This window comes from Molossus molossus, unplaced genomic scaffold, assembly GCF_014108415.1.
Source record: "Molossus molossus isolate mMolMol1 unplaced genomic scaffold, mMolMol1.p scaffold_m16_p_1, whole genome shotgun sequence".
NCBI lineage: Eukaryota > Metazoa > Chordata > Mammalia > Chiroptera > Molossidae > Molossus > Molossus molossus.
The window spans coordinates 242,058,951-242,071,246 of NW_023425344.1; the positions used below are offsets into that span (position 1 = coordinate 242,058,951).

General features: G+C 55.3%; 1 protein-coding gene across 2 annotated transcripts in view; it reads left to right on the forward strand.

Moving 5' to 3' along the window:
- The window catches only part of ITPK1 (inositol-tetrakisphosphate 1-kinase), a 142,823-nt gene that overhangs the window by 60,018 nt on the left and 70,509 nt on the right, over positions 1-12,296 (forward strand). The window contains exon 1 of one of the 2 annotated variants that reach the window (XM_036264127.1): positions 4,843-4,971. The exons of the other annotated variant lie outside the window; for it this stretch is intronic. The gene's annotated coding sequence lies outside the window, so the exon portion shown is untranslated. Of the gene's footprint in view, positions 1-4,842; positions 4,972-12,296 lie in introns of those variants that run through there. 2 annotated transcript variants of the gene reach the window in all.

Genomic DNA, 12,296 nt, shown 5'->3' on the forward strand with positions numbered 1-12,296 from the left:
CTTGAAAAGAACCTGGGTTCTTGCTGACTTGAAGCTGTTGAAACACACTAGGGACCCACCTCTCTCCACCCTTTCTGGCCTTGTGATCTAAGCATTTTTAGTCAGCATTTCTTATAATCAAACACATCTTTGCTGTTATTCTGAGCTTGGCTGAACTGTTTTTATTAAAGATCAAGTTCACCTTTGGGATGAGGACTGGCCATCACTGAATCAGAACTTTGAAGGCCGAAGGCATGTGCCCGAGAGACATGCCCAAGAGGCGTGTGCCAGTGCGCTGGGTGTTGTTACTGTTGGCATCGAGAGTCTCAGCGCCCACGTGGGGGAGGGGGATGTTCATTTGGACATATGTTATATTAAAATAACAAATTGTACCTGTGTATGTTAAAACCTTAAAGGCTCTTTAGGTTGTAAGCAACAGATTTTTAACATTAAAAAAAGACTTAGGAGCCCTGGCCGGTTTGGCTCAATGGTCGGAATGTTGACCTGCAGTCCAGAGAGACCCGAGTTCGGGTCCCGCTAAGGGCACGTACCTCGGTTGCAGTTTGTCTCCAGCCCTGGTTGGGTCGTGCGGGTGGCAACTACTCGATGTGTCCCTTTCACCTCGATGTTTCTCTCTCTCCTTCTCACTCTATCTGAACAAAAAATGGGAAAATGTCCTCGGGTGAGGATAAAAAAAAGACTTAAAGAAATATGAATCAATAGAATCTGTGAGCATGTGTGTCTTAAAAAGTCCAGAGCTGGGGTGTGACAGTGTCAGGCCATCAAGGGCTCGACTCTATGTCTTCAGAATGATTTCCTAATTTTTCAGGCTCCTTGCGTAGGTGGTGTTGGCAGGCTTTGCCAAGTCATGTGGAAATGGTTGTCAGCACCTCCATCCATCAGCCTGACAACCTACAGGAAGCAAGTGTGACTCGATTTGCCCCAAGTTCTGTCCAGCAAAAGTCCCAGGGCTGGTGCTTGCTGGTTCTGATTGGTCTGGCTTGGGTTACATGCTTATTATATTAGTTTTCTAGGCTGGCACAACAAAGTAAGACAGCAGAACTCTGCTCCCAGTTCTGGAGGCTGGCAGTTGGAAATCACAGTGTTGGCAGGGCTGTACTCCTGATCCTTCTAGCTTCTGGTGGCCCCAGGTGTCCCTTGACTGGCAGAATCGCTCCCATCTCTGCCTTCATCTTCATGTGGCCACCTCTCCCTCTGTGTCTGTCTCTGTATGGTGTTCTCCTCCTTTTATAAGCAAACCAGTCCTATTGGGTCAGGGCCCACTCTGATGACCTCACATCTGAGCTTGATCACAAAGAAGGCCACATTCGCTAGCAGGCGTTAGGACTTCAGCCCATAACACCTATTCTTGCACCAGTCTCTTGGGTCTGGATGATGTGATATTCGAATTGGCCAGGCCAGAGTCACAGGCCCATCCCAAAAGTGAGTAGGGAGTAAACCCTCTGGAATTACGTGTCTTAAAAGTGCTGGCCTTGGATGCAACGCTGGCAAAAACTGGTGGTGATGGTCAACAGCAGCCTCGCTCACTTAAAGGCCCTGACTTTTCGGTTCACGCGAAGTCCGTCTGATTCCTCCCAGCTCAGCCCCCTTCCCCTCTTCCGTTCTTTGGCATTGGGGAGGGGCAGTTGGTTCAGTTGGGAGGTGGATGGGGAGAGAAAGCCAAGCAACAGCGCCTAGGCCTTTGTGATTTACCTGCTCACTGCTCACCCCGGGCCGAGGCTGACGATGGACTGGACGCCAGGTTGTATATACTGCCTTGCCCGTTTCTTCCATTGGTTCCATTGACAAGGGCTACTGATGTGGGGACGAAGCCTGGGTCAGTTATTTAGTAACCGAGCTTTGATGACAGTGAGCAATCTGTTTGCTGTTTGTGGGAGGCAGTCATAATTGTCATGGTGGCAGGAAGCTCGCTGGAGTTTTCAGTCTGTAGAGAAATGGAAAAATACCAATTCTCTGATTCTGCCCCTTGCTTTCCAGGTGACCACTCTTTGGAGATTTTTTTGTTTGCGCTGTTTGCCCTCATGCCTCCTGTCCATTGTACCGTCCCTCCCTCCTTGGCTGCTCCCCGTGGAGCCCCTGAGCATTTGGGGGCTCTGAGCACCGAGTCTGTCCAGCCGGTTCACCATTTCCTGTGTGTGGTCTTATCTCTGTTAAGGCAGGGACATGGTTCATGGTTTCCTTCTATCTAGAGCACATGGGGACACGTGGGGGAGGAGGTTTTAGCCAGCCAGACCCAGCACGGATCTCGGGGCCCTGGGTTAGCGCTCGTTTTCTGAGCCTCGGTTTCCTCTACGAAATAGAAAATGGAACTAGCCTGTGGCCTGCTAATGGTGCGGCTTTCCTGTACACGATTTCCTGTAAGCGGGTTCGTGCGTCTGCCACCCGGGGCACAGCCCACAAAAATGTCTTAAGTTGAGCTGATAGGTTGACCTGAGAGGTGAGATCGAGATGCTCCGAGAGTTAAGACAGAGGAGTGTGACGTGCTCCAAGCCACGCAGTGTGGGGAGGGGGCAGCAAGGGCAGGGCTCTGTGTGTCAGCCGAGGGCCTGGGGCCAGCTTCCAGGACCAGGAGTGGACCTGCTCAACCAGAGGAGTGAGCTGTATCTCCAGGCAGTGCACAGTGACCGTCCTTGTTCAGGAGTAATGGGGAGCCATTGAGGGTTTTTTAGTGGGTGAGGAGAGCATTTTTAGGAAAGGTACTCTGGCAGTTCTGGTTCAGGGTGGATTAGGTGTCGCCCAGGCTAGAGACTGGCCTCAGAAATTAGTTCTGAAGCAGTAAAATGTCTGAATTAGGGAGTTTAAAGTAGTAAAAATAGTTTAATTTTCATTATTGGTTCTTGTTAGTTCTCTGATTTACATGTAAACCAAGGTCTCTAATTGGCTTCTAAGCGCTGTAATCTCTTTTAAGTAGGCACGCCATCTCCTTCCCGCCAACCTCCCCACCGAGGGGCCTTGGTCACGGGGGAGGCAAGCGTACTTCAGGCCTGAGGTCTGCAGCAGTGCTCTCTGGGGTCATCAGAGGACTTGACTTAAAAGGCTGCCCTGGCCGGTTTGGCTCAGCAGTTAGAGCATTGGCCCACGGACCAAAGAGTCACGGGTTCGATTCCGGTCAAGGGCACATACCTCGGTTGCAGTTTGTCCCCAGCCCTGATCAGGGTCATGCGGGAGGCACTAGTCGATGGTCCCTCTCACGTCAATGTTTCTCTCTCTCTCCCTCCACCTCCCCCTCTATCTGAAGATAAATGGAAAAATATCCTCTGGTGAGGATTTAGAAAAAAACAAACGCTTCAGTGACCTGGCGCCCGTAGTTTCCTGGCTGGCCAAGGAGTTGCATAGGAGGCTGATGGTTTTCCCAGAGAGGTCACTGGCCTCGCGGCTCATTTCTGAGAGGAGAGGCTGGAGGGTTTGATTTGATCTTGAAATGCCGTACACGTAGAACTTGAGACACAGGTTTGCATTGCAGGCTGAACTCTGAAGTCAGGGTTCTAGTTCTGGTTCTTTTTTCTTTTTTCTTTTTAATGCTCACCTGAGGATTTTTTTTTTCTGTTTACCTTCAGATAGAGTGGGAGGGGGGAGAGAGAGAGAGAGAGAGAGAGAGAGGCATTGATGTGAGAGAGACACATCAATCAGCTGCCTCCTGCATGACCCCAACTGGGGCTGGGACCCAACTGCAACCAAGGTACGTGCCCCTGACGGAATCGAACTCCAGACTCTTTGGTCGACACTCCAACCACTGAACAAAAACCGGCCAAGGCTGGTTCTCGTTCTTTAGAGTACACCTTACAGGGTTGGGGGCCTTAAATGCCTCTTTTCCCCCTACCTCCCCAGCTCCAGAGCCAGACTGGCTCTGGCCCTGGAGCCTACTGTGGTCTCTGGTCAGTTGCATTGTCATTGGATTTTCCTGCTTCTGTCTCCCCTCCAGCTGGGCCTGTACATAGAGACCCCTCTGTCCACCTCATAGTGCTGTGGACCACTCCTCCAGGATCTGAGAACGACCCCCGTGGAGTTGGGGGACGGTCAGCATTGGTCAGTTATTGCCTGTGGATCAGCCCCAGGCTCTTGCGTAGACAGCTGTCAGTCCTTTCCCTGGAGGGCACCGCGGATCCTTCACACGGAGCCTCCGATAGCAGCACTCCCAGGGCTTCAGCTCAGCAGGTGCCCGAAGGGGTTAGTTAGCACTACCCTGAGCTTGGGGCTGAATTTTGTCCTGGGCTTAGTAATTACCAGGACTTTGATCATGTTCCCCTTCCTCCTGGCTGGACCTCAGCTGCCGGCTCTGTGCAGAGGGGTGTGGCCAGGTAACAAACTGGTGACTTGGGCAGTGTCTGGCCTGTAAGAACCTTGCTTAGCTCACACAAGACTTTTACACTTTCCTTTGAATTAGTTGCTCATATTTAATTTTTTTTTCCTTGATTGATTTTGGAGAGAGAGGAAGGGAAAGGGAGAGAGAAATGGAAACATCGATGAGACAGAACATAGATTGGTCGTCTCCTGCATGCTCCCCACTGGAGATCAGGCCCACAACCTGGGCATGTGCCCTGACCAGGAATCGAACAGGCAACCTCTGGGTGAATGGGTTGATGCTCAACCACTGAGCCACACCCACTGGACTAGTTGCTCATATTTAAGCCAGTGGCCACAGTCCCCACCATTCCCTATTGCCCCACAGCAGCCTCCTTGATGTTTACATTTCCTCTGTGTGCCTTTTTTCTGTGCTTCTCTGTTTGTTCCTAGCCCCTCCCCATTGGAATTCTCCTGCGGCCACGGTCGGCTCTGACCTCCCTGGGTGACTGGTGGAAGAGGAGAGAGGCCAGAGGCTGGTCATTCACAGGAGGGAGTCCAGAATGACTGAGAATTGAGAATTCTGGGGAATGGGGAAGGCGGGGTGGTGCCCGAATAGTGGACTTTGAGGCTGTGAATGTCCCAGGGACGAAGTTGAAACCAGAGCTGCAGAAAGGTGTGTGATGTCAGGTGGGTGGAACGCATGGTATGGGGAGGGCTGGGGCAGCACCTGTGGGGCCCTGAGCAGGATGCCAGGAAGAGGTGGTGGTTTGGGCGTGGCCTCTAGAACCCTGATGTGCTCCAGTAACAGGTACCCGGTTGCAACCCCTCCAGCCTTGGTAATCGGGTCTGGCCTTAATCAGGACCAGATAAGAATTTGCCTCCTCCCAGCCAGGTCCAGGCTGGCCGAGGCCCGGTGCACATTCCTGACTGGTGTACTTTGTTCTTGCAGGCGTGTAGGGCAGGGTGGGGTGGGGCTGCCCTGCTAGTGTGGACCCAGCATGGCATTTACCTGCATGACAGGGTCGCATGGAATTTCCTGTTGGTCATAGTGTCGAAGGAAATACTGGTTAGTGGGCTGACCCATGACTATGTTAGTGCGACGGCCCCAGAGAGTGCGCGGGGCTTAGTTTCCATACCCGCTTATCTTCTCATTTCTCCTTGTATTCCTGCCTTCAGAACCCCGCCTGGCTTCCCTCTTCACTGCCGCCCCAGGGAACCCTTACCTCTCTTCTCGGAGCACACGGGTGGACTTGAATCCTTGCCCCCCTTAGCTGTGTGATCGCTGGCCAGCGGCTTGACCTCTCTGAGCCCCAGCTTTACACCTGTGCCGTGAACCCACCTGTGGCCCAGGTGCCAACCCGGGTCAATATTTTGTGCCACTGCTAAGAAATTTCTAGACTTTCTTCAAAGTGTGAGCCTTGGTGGGCAGCCTGGTTTCTTTATCCTGGCAGTAACTGGGCAAGAAACGCGTTGGACTTCATCAGTGTAGGGATAGGTTTGGAACTTTAATTTTCTTTTGTTTTGTCTGAGGCTTCTCTTCCTTTCTCTGGCCACTAGCATGTCCCTCTGTTCCTGAGCCCCAGCTCGGCATCCTGAAGCCAGTGCATGGGTCACCCACAGGCTCCAGTTCCCCCAGAATTGCAGACAGAGCACAGGCCGAGTTTCAGAACTTTTTTTCAAGTTAAAAGAGGGCCCAGCTCAGCCCGGCCCCAGCCCTTCCGTGGTAAGAGGGTTTGATGAACACCCTCAAAACAAGTGAGACTGCAGCCGCAAGCAGACCCTTTCGCCAGCTGGCTACATGTCGGGGTTTCAGTGACCTGCACAAGTGCCAGATATTTCCCAAACCCCGAGCACCAGGCCCAGCCAGGCCGGGGATGAAAGCTGCCCGGCTGAGGAGGGAGGGGCTGGGTTTGCTCCTAGCAGCGTGCTGTCCACAGCTGGCTATCATTCATCCAGCGAACATTAATTATAATACTGGGCAGCAGAGTGGGGAAAGGCATGTTTCAAGTTTGTCACATCTGTGTCAGTCTGGGATCTGTCACTGTGAGATCCAGGGCGCCTACGTTATTTGTACCCTAGAAGGTTAATGCCCTTAACTTATAAAATGACGTCGGTTGCTCCCATTGTGGTACGTGTCATGAGGATTGAGATGGGGTATGAAGGTACCTGTGTGTGGCAGGTGTGGGAAAGGCTGTCCCTGCTGTTGTCATTTCGTAGGGCCATGGCCAAGGACCTCAGGCACAGGCCCAGTTTTGGTAGCAGGAATGGAGCCGTGCTTCGAGAAGCCCCAGCGGTGGGCCCCAGGCTCACTCCTCTGGTCTGTGAAATGGGTGTGAAATCACCTGATTATTCCCTCCTCCCCGGGAAATGATGAGGATGAAGAGCCTGCCAGGTTTTAAACTTGAGGCAGTTTTGCTAAAAAGGAACAAAATGTTGCCTGGATCAGTAGAGGACACTGGGTGTGCGTTCGGTAGCCTGCGTGCAGGGGCGGTACCTGCCAGCGAGGCTGGGGACACCGGGACACCAGTATACGCTCTGAGCTCATCCCGAGAGTGTTTGGAGTGTGCAGCGCAAAGCGGGGTCAGCGAGGGCTGGGAGGTCCTGGAAGAGAAGTGAAAGTGCCCCTTGTCCCCCTCCCGCCCCTGCACTTTGAGGACCGCCACTGTGTCAACCAGGAGATCTGGGGCCAGCGCGCCAAGTGGCACCGCCTGTCACACTGCTGGCCGGCTGGGGTTGCCGAGCTGGAGGGCAGGGTCAGACCCCGAGAGGCCACCATCTGTCAGGAGTGACTCACAGCCACCCTGGGGGGTTGGTGCCTCCTCTCTTCCCCCATTCAGTGGTGACCAGAGCACAGCGGGGTTAAGTGGCCTTCCAGGCATGGCCTGTGGGCCTGGCACCAGCGTCTTAGGTTTGTGAACATAGGCCTGGAGTGAAGGAGGAGGATTCTCCCTCGAGCCTGGGAAGCCCGTTGGAAACGAGGAGGTGGGGGCACTGGGCATTTCTGGGGAGCAGGACTCTTGCTTGGCTGGCAGGTGCTAGAGTGGAGTGGGCGGGGGAGCCAAAGGCAGGCGGGGCCAGGTCCCCTGAGAGGTGGGCACCCAGGAACTCTGGGTTTCATTTGGTAGGACCAGGGCAGTGGTGTTGGGCTTTGATGTGGCAGTGCCCCCACGAGAGCCTGGTGCAGAGGGGTACACAGATCAGTGCGATAGCGTAGGGAACGTGCCCCAGAACTTGGGGGGCATCTTCTTTTGGGGCTCAGTTCGGAGACAAATTGAGTAAGAAATAGGTCACAGGTTTTCGGAATAGTTATTGAACATCTATTTTCTGTTAGGACTAGGAAATGAGGTTCCCCCTCATGCGATTTTAGTTAGTTGTTTGGAACTTCTCTGTCTTCAGAAAAACCATTTTTCAGGTTTAAACGTATATCCCACTCTCCTTTGCTTTTTTGTTTCTTAAAATTTGTTGAATTTATTGGTGTGTTCAATCATATGATACAGGTTTCACGTGTATGTTTCTGTAGTACATCATCTCTATGCATTGTGCTGTGCTCCCTACCCAGAGCCCCGTCTTCTCCATCGCCGTGGGTCCCCCTCTTCTTTCCCTTTTACAAAAGAGCATATGGGATGCAGTTTAATTCTTTTTTTTTTTTATGTTGTTGTACAATAGAAACAACCAAATGTTAAATGGTAGGAAGTTGGTTGAATAAATTATACTTCATTGATCTTTAAATGACAGTGATTTAGAAGAATATGCAGTGTGTTGCAGGAAAGTCGATTAAAAAGTAGGATCCAAGCCTGTTTAGCATGATTCCAGTCTTAAGAAAAAGCTATCAACATCAGAGGGATGCACAGCAAAATATTATGGGTTCTCTCAGATCAAGGACCCGTCGTCTGCTGTGCATAAGTAACTTGGAATTTAAACATCTCTTTCGGTGAAGGAACAGTCCTAATTTGATCAGGACTTTTTAACAACCTGCACTCTGGTATCTTCCCAGGCTGCCTGACTGTCACTGTCTCCACAGTGGGGCACCGTAGACTCTGAGCTCCCGGTGAGCAGAGGCAGCTGTGTCCATTCGGGGCCCCAGGGTGTCAGGGGAATCGCTCTGTCCTGGCCCTCAGACGGCGCCCTTCGGGAAGCCGGGTTTGTCCCCGCCTTGTGATCTCGGGTCGGCTGTTCTGCAGCCCCAGGCCTGGCTCCCTTTGAAGTGGGGCCTGCGGCTGGCTGCTCCGACCTGGGCAGACCTGGGGGGAGATGGGCCCATGGCATCCCGACAGTGAGACCCTCCTTCACGTTTGCCGAAATAGCTAATAATCCTTACTACGGTTTGAATTTTTGTTAGAAGTTAGTGCGAATTTGACCCGTGGCCGTGAGAAATACAGGCAGACGCCCCTCCCTGCCCTTGGCCAAGCAGCAGGTGGGATCTGAGCTCCTCTGTGAGGAAGTGCCTCCTTCCCGTTGACCCTGCGAGGGGCCCAGAGGGGGCTTTACCCTGGGGTCAGGGGATGTCAGGGAGGTTTGCTTAGGTCAGGGGGTTCCTGTGTGGCCACCAGGGAGTGGGGTTGCCGCTGCTGGGCGATGCCCCAGCAGGAGTTCACCCAGGGAGCAGGGAACAGCCCCCAGGGCTGGCCTCGTCTCCCAACAGCCCTGACGAGTGGGGTCAGCGTCCGTCCGAGAAAAAAGGAGCATTGTTGAGTGGGTGGGGAACACAGGGAGGTTCTGTTCTGTGGCCCCAGCCCTCCCACGGCTGTGGGACACTGATCTGGGGCTGTGTCCCCTCAGGTAGGTCCCTGTCTCCCTTCCCCGTGGCGGCTGCAGTCTCTCCCAGCCGCCCCGCTCTGCCGCTGCCAGGTCTTTCTCAGTGTTTCCGTTCTTGGCCACTGCCTGCCCTGCCCTGGGTGTCGAGATGAGTGGGAGAGGAGGCAGCTTGTGGTGTTGGTGGTGATCCGGAGCTGAGAGAATAGGGTCAGTGTTCCTGGGCGCTGGGTCTGCACCTCGGGAAAGTAATTGGCGGAGGTAGATGGGAGAGCCCTCTGCCTGGCCCGGCTGAGACCAGTGTCATACTTCTCTCCCCAGAGCGGGTGTGGTGGGGGAGGGGGGCTACCGGCAGGCAGGACAGGGCTCCCCAGGACCACGGGCCATGTGCCCGCGACAGTGCCGGAAGCAGCCGCGCTTCTTTGCTGTGGCGATGCCGGCAGGCTGTGAACTCAGCTGTGTGTATCGAGGGCGGAGTCACAGTTCTGTGTTCTCTCAGTGTCTTTGGTTTGATCCTGAACCTCAACGAGACATTGGCAGTTTTTCTCCCGACACAGAGGCTGACCACTGTGGCCTCGACCACATGCTCTCTGGACATGTCAGCCCCCTGCACCCCTGCGGCCCTCCTGGGGCCGCTCTCTGCTAGGAGCGCGCCCAGCAGGACAGGGACAGTGTTCATCTGGTTGTCCCCTCTCTCCCCGGGCCTCCAGGCTGCGGATGGTGGGCTCCTTGGGGAGGGGACAGGTTTCGCTGACCACGTAATCGACACGTTTAACCTTGCCTGTGTTTCTTGGGAAGGGGTGGCCTTGATGAGCACCCCTCCCACCTGTCCCCATCCTCTCTAAGGATGCTCCTCAGGAGGAAGGAAACCATGCAGTAGTCATCAAAGTGCTCATCAAGGCCGGGGAGAGGGGCCACCTGGCACCACACCCCCCCCTCCCACTAAGTCTTGTCTGCACCATCCAAGCCCACGGTCCAAAGCCCGGGCCTCAGACCTTTATGGACCCCTGGCCAAGCCACACGCAGAGTCCTTCCTGACTTTCGGGTCCCAGGCCGACCGGGATCGACTGAATCCTGGCTCTGTCCCCTGGGCTGCGACGTGGGGAGGTGCTGCCCGGGCTCCAGCCACTGGCCGGCGGTGGTGACTGCCGTCCTGACGGCACAGCAGTGCCGGGAAGGCCCCTGCTTTCCCTGGCCAGTGGGGGCACCAGCCATTCAGGTTTCTGCTGCCCTGAGTCACCCCCCTTTTGAGAGTCCTGCTCTCCAAGCCTTGTTTCCGAGGAAACGCTGCCTCCTAGGCCATCTGCTGACCTCCCACCTCCCCCTGGACTCAGGAGGCAGGGTCTCCTGGCGCCGTGGTCTTCGGGGCTGCTTGGGGCGTCCTGGTGTGCGTTTGCAGATATCCACACTCACCATCTTCACGGCTCGGCTCAGCGGCCACCACCTCTCAGTCAACTTCCTGACCCGGCCTGAGTCACGCACCTGCCTTCGCACCCCCATGCACCTGCCCTGGCCGTTCTGGAAGAGCGCCCGTTCTCCTTTGCCCCGGTCCACGGTGACAGCGTCTGCCCCGGAGGCCCTCCTTCTGGCCCGTGGGGGCCAGGTGCGCATGATGCTCAGTTTCTGTGTGTTAAATGAATGGCCATGGAGTGTGGTGACCAGGATCCCAGAGCCCAGCAGCAGCAGAGTCGAAGTGTTGGTTTGAAAGGGGATGGTGAGCAGGGGAGAACAGGGTATTATTGTCCTGGGAGACAGCAAAGCCCCGTGGAGAGAGGGAGGACCCGAGAGAGGGGTCTGTGCTTACCAAGGGGCTGGCTTGGAGGCTGTGGGTGCTCGGATTATGAACCATCAATGCTGCCTGGACTTGGGTGGGGAGGAGAAGGCTGCCAGGTGCTGCCAGGCTGGAGAGGTGAGGGGGACCTCAGGAGGGCTGCTGGCACCGAGGTGGAGGAAGCCCCTGGTGCCTGGGCCCGAGGGGAAGGTGTGCAGGGCATTGGCTCCTGCGCGTGGGTGCTGCCCCCGTGTGCCGGAGCCATGCCAGCCTCCTCTCCGCCCTCAGTGGGTTCACTCTGGAGGTTCTCATCTCAGTCTCTGACTTGCGGAGTCCCCACCTCACACAGGTTCAAGGTCTTGGGTACCCAGGTGATGAGGACAGTCCCTGCCCTCTGACTGGGGAAGACAGCGGACAGATCATCCCAACCCAAGCTGGTCAGAGCTGTGCAGAGCCCACCTCCTTGTGGGAGGTCCTAGAAGAGCACACAAGTGGATGAAGAAAGGTGCAGCTGGGCAGAGGGACTGCAGCCACCTTCTCAGGACACCTTTAGGGCCTGCAGAGGGAAGGAGTTTCCTGGGTCAGAATCACTGCCTCCTTGCGTTCCAGTGAAGCCGGTGGTTTGCCTTTGGTTGGTGTGGGTTTTCCAGTCTTCCCCCTGCTGCAGAGAGAGGGAGGGGTGTTGTCATAGGAACCACTGGTTGCTGCAAGGGCCTGTGTGCAGGGAAGCCGCCTCCTAAATCAGCCAACCCATGGGGACTGCTGGGGCAGGATGCCGAGCGGGGCACCTGGGAGGGAGGTGTTGCCCCGGGTTAGGAGAGACCTGCCCAGGAAAACATTAAACTGCTTTGGAGCACGCTCTCCTCCCCGTTCCTGGCTTTGGAGAAAGGCGGCCAGCCAATACTCCCCGCCCCCACCCCGATGGGGTTCTGTCCTGTGTGTGTAGCCCACCCCACCCTCGGTCCCCACCGCTAGGAACGATGTCTGCCTCTCTCCCTCCCCCGATACTGCCCTAGTTCTAGACCTTTCTGTTTACCCCCGCGCTGCCCAGGAGCCCTTCTGTACCCTGGTCCCGTCCTGCTACACACACACTGGGCCAGTCTCTCCCATTACAAACCTCCCTGGCTACTGGGGCCCCTGGGGATTGGTGTGACCCCTTTTTCAGTTTTTTCCTGCCACTCTCCCGTCTGGGAGGGTTCCCACCTCTTGTCTGACCTGAGCCTCTTTACACATGAACCCCTTCCCCTGCTCCTGCCCTGGCCACCCCGTGGCCACTGTTTGCTGGTCACGGGTTGGTTTCTCTCTGTCCAGCCCTGTTCTACACCTGGGCCCAGCAGGGATGTTCGATGGGGCAGAGTGGGGCTGGGCACTGCCATGGGACATTGTAGAGGCTTCCCCTGAGATGACAAAGTAACTACACGAGGCAAGGTCGCCCGGCCACTTGACACGAGGGAGGGAGAGAGAGAGAAACGCTGGTGCAAGATGACAA